Source organism: Myotis lucifugus, unplaced genomic scaffold, assembly GCF_000147115.1.
Source record: "Myotis lucifugus unplaced genomic scaffold, Myoluc2.0 scaffold_21, whole genome shotgun sequence".
Lineage (NCBI taxonomy): Eukaryota > Metazoa > Chordata > Mammalia > Chiroptera > Vespertilionidae > Myotis > Myotis lucifugus.
In genome coordinates this window covers 4489428-4502652 of record NW_005871069.1, presented here as the reverse complement: position 1 = coordinate 4502652, position 13225 = coordinate 4489428, and the positions used below count along the sequence as shown (strand labels likewise).

The window sequence follows — 13225 nt, the reverse complement described above, 5'->3', positions numbered from 1 at the left end:
ACCAAGGTACATGCCCTTGGCCGGAATCGAACCTGGAACCTCTCAGTCCGCAGGCAGACTCTCTATCCACTGAGCAAAACCGGTTAGGGCTACATTATTATTTTAATAGTCATATTTAGGCAAGACTTTACCAAAAGTGGTTATGACAGATGTTACAAATAAAAAAGAACATTTCCCTCTATTATTCCCTGTCAGAAATTAGGGCATTATATTTATTCAGAGCAATTGTCATAATTTGAAAATAATCTCATATATTTTGCTTTTTCTTACCTCCTCTACTAGACTGATGACATTATTCATTTCCTTTATTCAACTCATTCAACAGACATATATTGAACTGTAATTATGTACCAAGCACCATTCTAGATGCCAGGGCAGCAATGAGCAAAATAAAAAACAACTCTGACCTCACCGTTTAGTAGGAGAGGCAATAAGTAATATGCATTTCATTTGCATAGTATCTGTAGAATCTATCATAGTGCCTGACATCCAATAAGTCTTTTCTGAATGAATAGGTAAATAAATAGTACTTGCTAGATACTATATGCACACTGAAAATACAGCCTTTATTCTTTCAGAGTCTACTATCTATTCAGGACTAGATTTTTAAGTAGCTAAAATGGCTTTTCGCTTAAAGGTAGAAGAATAACAATCTACTATAATCACTTTTATGCTTACAATTATAATTGAAAAACAGTTTCTGCAGAAATTGCTCATTAAAGCAAAGTTTAATAATTTGATTAAGAGCAATATACAAATAACTGGGGCAACTTATAAATTATTTTTAAAAATATTTAGACAAAAGTTTTAGTGAGGAGTTTGAAATTAATGACCTCTAAGTTTCTATGATATTCCTTACACTGAGTCAAAGAGAAAATGAAACATGAAGATACTTCCATAAACTGAAAGATAACTTCAATGATATAAATAAAATCAAGATATCATATCTAAGCAGATTTATAATCTAACCACTATCATTTTAAGCAATCTTGGGAAGAAACTATGAATCATATATATTTTTGGCCACAATTGTCCACTAAGAAAAGGTTTTTTTACCATTAGATTCACTAAGAAAATCCAATGTGAAGTTATGCTTATTAGTGACATTTGTTGCCTAGGATAATGAAGATATATATTATGCTTTGTTTAATAACTCATCACCTGCATGAATGAGGATAGTAAGCCATTGCCTGAATAAATGGAAATGGTCCAAAAGGAAAAATATTTGTTTCTGAGTTATCAATCATGATGTGAGGTCTAACATAAGAATTCTCAATATTCCTTAATATTCTGTAAAAATAAATCTCAGACTGGACTTCAGACTCATACAAATCCCCGTCTCACTTTCCCCATCTGTAAATTTAGGATGACAATACATAGATGCCAGATTATTATAGCAGAAGTGAGTTGCATAGTACTAAATAGATAATACAAAAATTTGCTGTTTTATGTTTTAAAAATCCTCCCAAGCCTTAAAGTGTTATTACAAGTTCTAAGCAGTGCAGAAGGCCCACATGTCTGCACTCCTTGTTGCTCAGTGCCCGTGAAAATGCCCTTTCAGCATTCCAGCACATAGGACATGTTTCTTGATAGTAATGGTCTAATGCTGGGGGCATGGCCAGTCAATGCTCCATTAGGCAAAACTCCAGGTATGCAGCACAAGGGAGTGGGAGGCTCAGGGGCTCTCTCACCCCATTGGGAGGTGACAGACTCATAGAACCGAAGAGCTGTTTGGGAGGCTCTCCAGAAAGAAACAGGTCAGCCGCTTCACAAGTGAGCCAGCAGCAAGGGTTACTGCTGTTTCATGTGGTTAAGTTTAATTGAAAAGAAAATTGAAAAGAACTGAAGATCCTATATACAGGATGGACAGTGATGTCTGGGTGGGTGCAGGGATGGGGTCAGGCAGGGTTGTGAGGCACAAGTGGAGGAGGGAAGGGGAGGGGTGTTTATCAGTCTCAGGTAGCTTCTGTAAAGCTGGGGAAAGTCATCCACTGCGTTAGAAACACTGACATGTTTAACTTGCCAACCTGTCTATTTGAGGGGGTTAGAGTAATGAATTTGTGACTATCCAAAGTTGGTGTAGATGGGAATCACATAATGAGGAAAAGGCTATTAAAATGCAGATCTTGATTCACCAGTTATGGGTAAGGCCTAAAACTCTCCATTTCTTTATTGTTTTTACTTTAAGTAATTTTTATTTTTCTACAGTTGACATACAATATTATCTTAGTTTTAGATATAAAACCCAGTGATTAGACATTATATCACTTAGTAAATGATCACCCTGATAAATCTAATACCCATCTGACCCCATACATAGTTATTATGATATTATTAACTACTAGAGACCCAGTGCATGGATTAGTTCACTGGTGGGGACCCTCAGCCTGGCCTGCACCCTCTCACAATCTGGGACCCCTCGGGGGATGTCGGACTGTCAGTTTCGCCCAATCCCTGAAGACCAGGCCTGCAGGGATTGGGCCAAAACCAGCAGCCCAACATCCCCCGAGGGATGTAGCAGTGTGCGAAGCAACAGGCATCTGGGGAGGAGCCTGAGCCAGGGTCCATGCTCTATCCACTGAGCCAAACCAGCAAGAGCAACCTTTACCATGCCACTCAGCCACAATCACCACTGGTTTTTACAGCCAGAAGTTGTGGGGGCTTCTCTTCCCAGCACTGGAACCCTGTGATGGGGCATGCCCCTCCTACTAGTTTTGATGTGGCTTCTTCTTTATATTCTTAGTTATAGGACTTCTGTTTAACTAGACATCATGGTTGTGAATGATGGTTGTTGCATTGTTTAGTTGTAATTTTGATGTGATTGTGTGAGGATTTGAGTACTGCATTATCTTTACTGCCATCTTGGCTGGAACCTCCTGCATTTCTAACCATCTCCCAGTTGATGTCCGCACAGACCCTATCACAGCAGCAGATGCAAGCGTAGATATGCTTTAATTGGCTTGCTTTACAATTTGCTTGAAATGTGACCATGGAAAGCCACTTGAAAACTCTGACACAATTCCTCATCTATGAAACAAAAAAGAAGTAAATATAGGCAAGCATTTTTATTAGAATGTAAAAACAAAACAAAAGTTGTATGTCCTTGAAAATGTTAGGTAACCTCTTTATATGTCCTTTTCTTTCTTTCTTTTTTTGAAAAAAATATATTTATTGATTTCAGAGAGGAAGGGAGAGGAAAAGATAGAAATATCAATGATGAGAGAGAATCATTGATTGGCTGCCTCCTCATGCCCCCTACTGAGGATTGAGCCCACAAACTGAGCATGTGCCCTTGACTGAAATCAAACCCAGGACCTTTCAGTCCAGGCCAACACTGTATCCATTGAGCCAAACTGGTAAGGGCCACTCCTTTTCTTCATTTGCAAAATAGCCACCTCCTCTGTGAATAAGGGTCAATGAGATGGGTATGTAAAGCATCTGGAAACATCCCTGGCACATAATAGGTGCCAAAGAGCAATGGAGCTCTTTACTTATTTGTGAGTTGCGATTTGATGCTGATCTTGTGACTCAGAATATGAAAATATGTGTTACAGTTATGACTTGCTGAGACATTCCTCTCAAGCCACTGAGTTCAAAGCAAAGTGACTGCATTTGCCTTCTTCCCTTCTTTTCTTTCCTGAAGTGTTTATAGTGCCTTGGGAGAATGCCTTTCATTTTACCTAGAGGGAAAGGCTTTTTAAAATAAGAAGTGAAAAATATTGCTATGTTGTACAAGAATTGCTGTGTCACTTATGTTGCTTCATTTCAGTGTTCTATATTTTGTGCTCATTTTCACAGGTGATAATATGCACGGGAAAAAAAATACTAGCAAAGGACCTACCTTTGGCTGCCCTAACTACTCCGAAATAAAATTGAAATATTCTTAGAAGAAAATATGCCCTCCTAAGGAGAAGGTAGCTGAGATTTGAAAATACATTTATGGTCCCCATTAAAAATTGATGAGCAATTATTTTATCTCAAAACTTCATTAATGATACACCATGTGAATGTTTGTTATCTTCCTACCAGTTACTGTCAGAACAAAGTGACATAAGAGAACCACTAAAATTTCAGATCTTATGCCCGCTTCAGAGTCCAAGGCAGTGTTATCACAATATCAATGTTTATTTTCTTGGTCACTTTATCTCAAAAGAAACATTTTTTTTTGGTATTGCTTGTGGAACATTTTTTTTTACTTATCATAAAAGCTTCTGGATTAGGAAATCAAAAGCAAGAACAACAAAAACAGGACAAGTTTCCCAAGTTCCTGCTGTGAGGAAGGTCTGAGTAAATATTTGTCCCTTTGGATAGCAGGTCTGTGTGAGTTGTTGGTAAAGAAGCAGGTAAACAGAGCCTGGTTTCTAAGCAGGGCCTCACAAAGAGTTCCTTTAGGTTGTAAAATTCTCAGAGACAAGAGTGTTATATGCCAGCCCTGGAATGTTTTTGTCGTGTTTTAAAGTGTACCTTCCCGTGCCCATGTCCATTGTGGCGTGGGCCCTAAACACCATGGGAAGTGTGATCATTAGCTGGGGTCTATTGGAATAAGTTCCTGAAGGCTTCTGGAAAAGGGTTATCCTAGAGGTAGAGAAAGCTAGTAAGACCAATGTATTTGAAACTAGTGGTCACGTTAAGAAAAGGGGAAAATTCTAAGTATAGCACAGGTATTTTTCTCACATTTCTCCTCACCAGAACCCACTGAACTTCATATGGAGTAGGAATTTAAATGGGTTTTGTCAGTTATTTTTAAAAAATAATTTTTTCCTTAAGATCAGACACAAGACAGGGAAGTTTGCTTTCACTATTATTATTCAACATAGTGCTTAAAGTCCTAGCCACAATATCAGACAAGAACAAGAAGTAAAAGGCATCCATATTGAAAAGGAGGAAGTAATACTGTCATTATTTGCAGATGCCATCAAATTGTATATAACAAACCCCAGAAAAAGTTATATAACTGATAAATAAATTCAGTAAAGTAGCAGGATACACAATAAATATCCAGAAATCAGTTGCACTCCTATATACCAATAATGAACTGTCAGAAAGTGAAACTAAGAAAACACCACCATTTACAATTGCATCAAAGAAATAAAATATGTATAAGTAAATTTAACTAGGGTTGTAAAAGACCTGTACTTAGAAAATTATAAGACTCTGAAGAAAGAAACAAGAAGATACAAATAAGTGGGAGCATATGTTGTGCTCATGGATAGGAAGCATTAATATCATAAAAATGTCCAGATTACTCAAAGCAATCTACAGAATCAACACAATTCCTATGAATAGTGTATTTCACAGAACTAGAACAACTACCCCAGCTATTTATATGAAACCACAATAGTCCCTGAATAGCCACAGTGATCTTGAGAAAGAAAAACAAAATTGGAGTAATCACATTACATGATATCAAACTATACTATAAGGCCATAGTAATCAAAACAGCCAAATGTTTATGTTACTGTCATAAAAACAGACATATAGATCAATGGACCAGAATATAGAGCCCAGAAATAAACCCACACATTTATAGTCAATTAATGGTCAATGAAGGAGTCAAAAATATACAATGGGGTAAAGTTGGTTATTCAATAAATGGTGTTGAGATAATTGGACAGATACGTGAAGAAAAATGAAACTAGACCACCTTCTTACATCATACACAAGAATAATCTCGAAATGAAATAAAGACTTAAATGTCAGATGCAAAACCATAAAAATTATAGAAGAAAATATAGGCAGTAAAATCTTGTAATTTTCTTGTAGTGATATTTTTTCCTGATATATCATCTCAGGGATACAAAAGAAAATAAATAAACAAATTAGACCACATCAAACTAAAACATTTTTGCACAGCAAAGGAAATCATCAACAAAATGAAAAAGAAAACCCACTGAATGGGAGAACATATTCACCAATGATATATCTGATAAAGGATTAATATCCAAAGTTTATAAAGAACTTATAAAACTCAGCACCAAAAAATCAAACAATACAATTAAAAAATGTGCAAAAGACCTAAATGGACACTTCTCCAAAGAGGACATACAGATGGTCAATAGACATATTAAAAGATGTTCAAAGTCACTAATCATCAGAGAAATGCAAATTAAAACCATAATGAGATCTTACCTCATACCTGTCAGAATGGCTATCCTATATAATAAAAGCCTAATATGCTAAGTTTCTGGTCGTCCGTTCAACCAATCAAAGTGTAATATGCTAATGATATTCTAAGGCCGCTCAACCACATGCTATGACGTGCACTGACCATCAGGGGGCAGACGCTCTGACAGGTAGGTTAGCTTGCTGCTGGGGTCTGGCTGATCAGGACTGAGCAAGAGGGGCTGGGCATGTCCTGGAGCCCTCCTGTGGTCCCTCCCCAGCTGGCCAACCTCCCACGTCCCTCCCCAGCCCCAATCATGCATCAGTGGGTTCTCTCAGCCTGGCCTGCTCCCTCTCGCAATCCGAGACCCCTTGGGGGATGTCAGAGAGCCGGTTTCCACCCAATCCCACAAGCCAGGCCAAGGGACCCCACTGGTGCATGAATTCATGCACCAAGCCTCTAGTCATTAGTAAATCAACAGACAAGTGCTGATGAGGATGTGGATAAAAGGGAATCCTTCCACACTGTTGGTGGGAATGCAGACTGGTGTAGCCACTGTAGAAAGCAGTATGCAGTTACATTAAACAATTAAAAACAGCCTGGCCAGTATGACTTAGTGGTTGAGTGTCCACCTATAAACAAGGAAGGCGTGGTTAGATTCTGGGTCAGGGCACATGCCCAGGTTGTGGGCTTGATTCCCAGTGTGGGATGTGCAGGAGGCAGCCAATCAATTATTCTCTCTCATCATTGATGTTTCTATCTCTCCCTCTCCCTTCCTCTCTGAAAGCAATAAAAATAAATTTACAAAGAAAAGAAAAAAAATTAAAATCAAAACTGCCTTATGACCCAGAGATTCCACTTTTTGGAATATATCCAAAGAAACTCAAAACACTAATTTGAAAGAATATATGCACCACTATGTTCACTGCAGTTATTTACAATAGCCAAGATTTGGAAGCAGCACAAGTGTCCATCAACAGATGAGTGGTTAAAAAAAAATCAGTGGTGCCCTAACTGGTTTGGCTCAGTGGATAGAGTCGGCCTGCAGACTGAAGGGTCCCAGGTTCGATTCCAGTCAAGGGCATGTACCTTGGTTGCAGGCACATCCCCAGTAGGGGGTGTGCAAGAAGCTGCTGATTGATGTTTCTAACTCTCTATCCCTCTCCCTTCCTCTCTGTAAAAAAGTCAATAAAACATATTTTTTAAAAATCAGTGGTACATTTATGCCATGGCATACTACTTGGCCATAAAATGAAGGAAATCTTACCCTTTGGGACAGCATGGATGAACCTGGAGAGCACTATGCTAAGTGAAACAACCCAGACAAAGAAAGACAAGTACCATATGATTTCACTCATATGTGAAATCTAATGAACAAAATTAACTAACAAGCAAAATAGAGACTATCTCATAGATATAGAGCAGGCTGACTGTTGTCAGAGGGGAGCAGGTTTGGGGGCTGGGTAAAAAGGGGATTAAGGAAAGAAAAACCTCATAGAAACAGAGAACAGTATGGTGGTTACCAGAGGAAAAGGTGATGGGGCTGGTAGAAGATGGTATGGGGGCGGCGGGGGGAGAGGGAGGGAGCGTAAATGGTGATGGAAGAAGTTTTCACTTGGGGTAAACACATATACAGATGAAATATTATAGAATCGTACACCTGAAACCTATATAATTTTACTAACCAATGTCACCCCAATAAATTTAAATAAAAAGTTTTTTAAATGTGCATTACTTCTCAAGACTTATTATTTAACATTAGTATATTAGTTTACCCTCTCAAAATGTAAAATATGTGATACATTAGGCAATAAGAGTCATATCTATGTTCCTTTAATGCAGAATATGAAAACTATAACTAAAACTGGAACTTATGTAAACACATCAATTAGCAGAGCATCTCTATGACAAATTTCCATTTGCCCACTACTGCCAGAAACAATAATCACAACTTTGAAATCAGGAACTTAAAACTCATCTGCAGAGTTCTCTGTTTCTTTGCAAACAGCCTACTCTTCAAAATACTACTATTTCATCATTAAGGAAATAATTTGATAGTATTATTCCCATTAGTCAGTTTGGAAAAGTTGTCATGGGGAATTATAAAGAAACACTTGTTACAAAGTGGGGGAGCATAAGCTTATCAAAATAACACCCTGCTCTTCATGGAGCTGACACATGCTTTTTCTACGACAAGGGTGAAAACCTCAGATTTTACCTTGAACATGCACTTAGCTACTGAGAAGTCAGCTCTTTCCCAGCACTATTAATATAGATTTTTTTAATATCTGTGAAAACATAATAAGTTGCTGACTGGTAAATGCTTTATAGGCCAAAAAGTTGCATATTTACAAAGAAAAATGTAGCTAAGTTTTACATTATATCATAGATAAGTCCTAAAATCTTACTACATAAAGCAGTTTTTGTTATAATAGAATAATTTTTTTCTGGGAAATATCTTTATTCCTTGATAAGAAAGAGTCACAAGGAGGTTTTTCTCCACCTTGGTTGCTCTCCTCCCATCCCCAACTTTCTGCCTTTGAAGACAATTACTGATTTTTGAAGCTTGTAACCACTTTGAGGCCATAAGGCTACAGGCATAAGGATGGAAAGTCAACATGCAAAGTATATTAGTCAATTTTTCTTTCTAACAAACCTTGAAATCTCAGTGCATTACAACAATAAAATTTATTTTCTTGCTCAAAAATGTGAAAGTCATCTCTGGCTCTGCTGGACTTGGCTCCAAGCTGTGAGTTTCGTTCAAGTCTATTCTATGTATTTCCTCATTCTTCTGTGTCAGTGGCTTCCTAAGATAGTTCTTCTTATGATGGGTCATAGTAGTGCATGAGAGTACGATATCTCTTAAGATCTTGGCTTAGAACTAGCACACACAGTTCCTTCCACATACATTCAATTGGCTAATGCATGTTGCAAGTCCAAGTCCAACATCAACCCATTCTAGCACACTGCAATGTTATACTGCAGAGGAGACTGAATGGCTGAGAACAATAATACAGTCTACACACAAGGATAAAGGAGCTGAAGGATAAAAAGACCTGGATCCTTGATGACAATGTGGAATAGCTGAACTAAGACTGGCACTAGTTTTATCCAGACTTTAGTTATATGATAAAAATAAGGCCCTATTTATTTAAGGCACAATTGCTACTTCCTTGTCTTATGTAAATGCAACTGTTGCTGCTCCCTTGTCTTTTGGAAATGTAACTGCACCTGGCTTCCCTGTGTTATGGAGATGTACCTTCTCCCAGTCTGTAGCCCTGTGTTTTTCCATGGACCCTAATTCTAAAAATTCCCTAAGCCTGCCTATATTCTCCTAAAATTGATGTTTCAGTCCCCAATATTCTATTTATGTCCCTATAAAAAGGTTGCAGTTTCCAGTACTGGTCAGGGCACATACCTAGGTTGCAGGTTCACTCCCTGGTCGGGGCACATATTGATGTTTCTGTCTCACATGAATGTTTCTCTCTCTCTCTCTCTCTTTCTCTCTCTCTCTCTCTCTTTCTCTTTTTTTCTCTCTCTCACACACATCGATATTTCCCTCTCTCTCTCAAATCAATGAAAATATATTCTCAGATGAGGATAAAGAAAGATTTATGGTAAAATATATCATTGATAAAACCTTGGCTTAATCAGTGCTTTCTGCTATCTTCAGGATCCTTGATAATTCATTATAGAGTTCCTGTATGTGCATATATATATATATATATATATATATATATATATATATATAGTGATGTTTTTTAGATTGGTTAATTTCTATTCATCTATCCCCTAATCAGCAAGATATGCAAATTAACCACCAACAAAGATGGCGGTTAATTTGCATATCTTGCTGATTATATACTCAGTGTTGCAGAAAATATAAGGATGACCACTATTTCTATTGAGGAGGCTAAAAGGCTAATTCCAATGTAACCCTGATATTTACTATGATGTGTCCATTTGTGGAACTAAAGACAGACACAAAGATAATAAAAAGAAGATAGACATAAAAAAGATAAACAAGAAGTATTTATTCTATGTGGAACTCATTGAGCTTCCATAATATGAAAAATATTGTTTAAAATACATTTGAGACATTTTCTACTATTATTCCTTGAAATAGTTTTTTGGTTCCTCTTTGTCTCTCTTCTTTTTCTGGTGCTCTTATTATGTACTCGAGGCCTGTTGCACGAAAAGATTCATGCAATAGGCCTTCCCTTCCCCTGGCTGCCTGCACCGGTTTTCCTTCGGCACCTGGGACCCAGGCCTTCACTCCGGCCGCAGTCGCCCTCAAAGCCTTCGCTGCTCCGGTTGGAGCCGCCTTCAGTCTTCACTCTGCCACTTCACGCCTACATATGCAAATTAACCGCCATCTTTGTTGGCGGTTAATTTGCATATCTCGCTGATTAGCCAATGGGAAGCGTAGCAAAGGTACGGTCAATTACCCTGTTTGTCTATTATTAGATGTGATGGTGCACCTGATAGGGTCTCACATTTCCCTGAGAGTCTGTTCATTTCTTTTCATTGTTTGTTTCTTGATGTTTTTTAGATTGGTTAATTTCTATTCATCTATCTCCAAGTTTGCAAATTCTTTTAAATTCTTTTATCTGATGAAATATTGCTATTACACATCCTTTTTACTTTCAAAATATGCTTTCCTTTAGTTGTGACTGTGTTTATAATTCCTATTTTGGAGACTTTTTAAAATATCAAAACTGAGCCCATTTTGTGTTGTTTGGTCATGTTAATGTTATAAACATTTAAACCTCTAAATAATTTTTGTGAGTTTATTTGAGCCAAACTGTCGACAATTGCCATGAAACAGAATGTCATCACATTGAGACAATGCTCTGGAGAATGGCAGTTTTTCACCTAGTTTTACAAATTATCATCAAATGAGGAGACATGTGTGGATTACATGAAATCCAGTGGTGATAGATTAGGGAGGTGGGAGGAAGCAAAGTGGGAAACCTCTGGGATTAGATAAGAAGCATTAGATAAGAAGCATTAGATAGACACATGTTTCTTTTACAGGATAGTTAACAGTCAGCAATTAACACAATAAGAATAAGGAGGGAATTTGTGGTTTCACCCTGGTGCATTGGCTGTACCCTGAGGATTCTGGAAAAAAGGGAAGTTACAAGTTACCCTGACATTCCAAAGGTATGTTATTTTAGATTCAAAAAGACAATAGGCTCAGTAAAAATCAAAGTTGATCTTTTTCAGGGAAGAAACCAGCCTAGGGCATGACTACCCACTATAAACTGCTTTTTAATTACGAAAGTTTTTATTTCAGAGCATCCTTTGTAGTTACTTTACATCTCAGAGTTTGCAATTAAAAGTCTAGATCTGCAGGTTAGCCATGAAAAGAAACTAAGTTGTGGGGTGCCTTGGAGCCCCTGGCATTAGTCCCTGAGCTGGTATCATCCGTGACCATCATTGAGGCTTTGGTCAGGGCCAGTGAGAGCCTGCCCTGCTGCTCCTCAGGCTTCCTAGAAGGTTCATCTGCTCCTTCCAGAATTCCTATTAGAATAAGGCCTGGAAGTTAGATGTGCACCTGTGCAAGCCCACGGGGGAGAGACCCTTTGTTTGTGACCATGAAGGGTGTGGCAAAGCCTTTGTCAGGGACCTGAGCCGCCATGCCCTGCTTCACAATGGAGAAAAACCTTTTGTTTGTGTAGGTAGCTAGTGGCTGTGACCAAAATTCAAGACAAAATCAAACTTGAAGAAACATTTTGAACACAAACATTAAAATCAACAAAAACAATATGTATGCAGTTTTGAAGGTTGTAAGAAGACTATCAGCAGCTGAAAACACATCAATGCCAGCATAGCAATGAAACACTGTTCAAGTGCACCCAGCAGGCTGAAGCGACATGGGAAGGTCCATGAGGGCTACAAATGTCAAAAAGAATACTCCTCTGTGGCAAAATAATGAACAGAGCTTCTGAAACATGTGCTAGAAACCCATAAAGAGAAAATGATATGTGAAATATGCCAGAAAACATTTAAATGCAAAGATTATCTGAAGCAACATATGAAAATGCATAACCCAGAAAGGGATGTGTGTCGATGTCCAAGAGAAGGCTGTGGTAGAACCTACACAACTGAGTTCAACCTTCAGAGCCATATTCTCTCTTTTCATGAGGAATGGCATCCGTTTCTATGTAAACACACTGGTTGTGGCAATACTTTTGCAATCAAACAGTCTCACTAGGCATGCCGTTCTTCATGACCCTGAAAAAAAAGAAAATGAAGCTCAAAGTAAAACAAGCTTGTGGAAAATGGAATTTGTCCTCCCGTCTCAGTGGATATATTCCTCCTAAAGGGAATCAAGAACACAGGTTATCATTGCCTAAAACTGGAGAGTTGCTGAATTGCACTGAAGACAAGGTGCTCTCCAAAGTTGCAGTACTTACCCTCAGCTAAACATCCAATTGCTTTCCACAGACCAGTCAACTCAGGTATCAACAGACGTTATTGGAGGTTCCACACCACTGCAATAAAACATGTGGTGCAATAAAGCAAGTTGCAATGCTTTTTCTGGCGGAGTACCTAGCCTTCAAATTGAAAAAAAAAAATACAACATCTGTAAAACATAGTAAAGTGAAGCACAATAAAACAAGGCATGTGTGTAAAAAAAAAAAAGAAACTAAGTTGTGTCTACACAAATAGTGGGAGTAATCACATTGAAAATGTGAATACTAAACTCAAGAGTCCCCACTTCCATAAATATTTGGGAAAATTTGAAAAAAAATAAATAGGTGTTTGTTTATTACAGAATTATTCATATTATTTTAGCCACTTTTCCTAATATAAAGCAATATGGAATTTTGTACATAATAAAATAAATAAACAATGCCACTACTTAGCCTAATCATGACAATAAACTTTAAATAATGTATTTTTATGGTCAATAACATAAACCTATGAAATTTTAAGATTCAATATTTTCCCGTAATTAATTTTCTGTCTGAAATTTAAAAAGCACATTTAATGTTTTATGATTTTGACTAGAAAGGAGATATTTAATTGTAATATTTGTGAAACTTACTAATGCTTAATAAAAAATCTTGCCATATATATGTGTGTGTGTGTGTGTGTGTGTGTGTGTGTGTG

General features: G+C 37.6%; 1 pseudogene; it reads left to right on the top strand.

Moving 5' to 3' along the window:
- Positions 1–12535, top strand: part of LOC102434989 — a 43523-nt pseudogene extending 30988 nt beyond the window's left edge.
- The last annotated feature ends 690 nt before the right edge of the window (positions 12536–13225 follow it).